Source organism: Parus major, chromosome 2 (genome assembly GCF_001522545.3).
Source record: "Parus major isolate Abel chromosome 2, Parus_major1.1, whole genome shotgun sequence".
NCBI lineage: Eukaryota > Metazoa > Chordata > Aves > Passeriformes > Paridae > Parus > Parus major.
Window position 1 is genome coordinate 110,422,563 of NC_031769.1, and position 594 is coordinate 110,423,156.

A 594-nucleotide genomic window follows, 5' to 3' on the forward strand; every position below is an offset into this window, starting at 1 on the left:
ACCCTGTTGGGAAGGCAGCAGACACTGGTATCAAAGCTGATGTTGTTACAGCCTCAATTATTTCTCCCTTGTTTTTTGATTGCCTGTGGCTGCAAATCTTGTATATGATTTGATTTGATCTCATCTCATAGCTCTGAAATGCTGTGAGAGGGTTACTCTGAGTTTCAAGCACCTTTACTTGCATTTGAAAGTCATGTAGGTTTGACAAGAAGCCATTTTAAAGTAATGCTGTTAAAAACCTCTAAAACCCTGTGGATATTTAGGGAAGATTTACTATATTGGTTAAAACTAGAATTAAACTAATTCAAATTGATATGAGCTAGATATAGTTTGAATCACAATGTCCATGCAAGGTTTTATTGTGGTTTAACAATGCATTACTAAGCTAATATAAAAAGTAAATTTGCTTAGGTTTAATTATAGAAGAAACATGGTTTAAACCATATAAACTCTGAAATTTAGGTTAGATGCCTTGATTCTCTATTGTTTTTTAGCTCACACTTTCCTCAGTCAATATATCAGCATATTCTTTAAATAGTCTACTTTACAAATTAGTATTGAGTAAATACTTTACAAAGAGTTCTTAGAAATAAT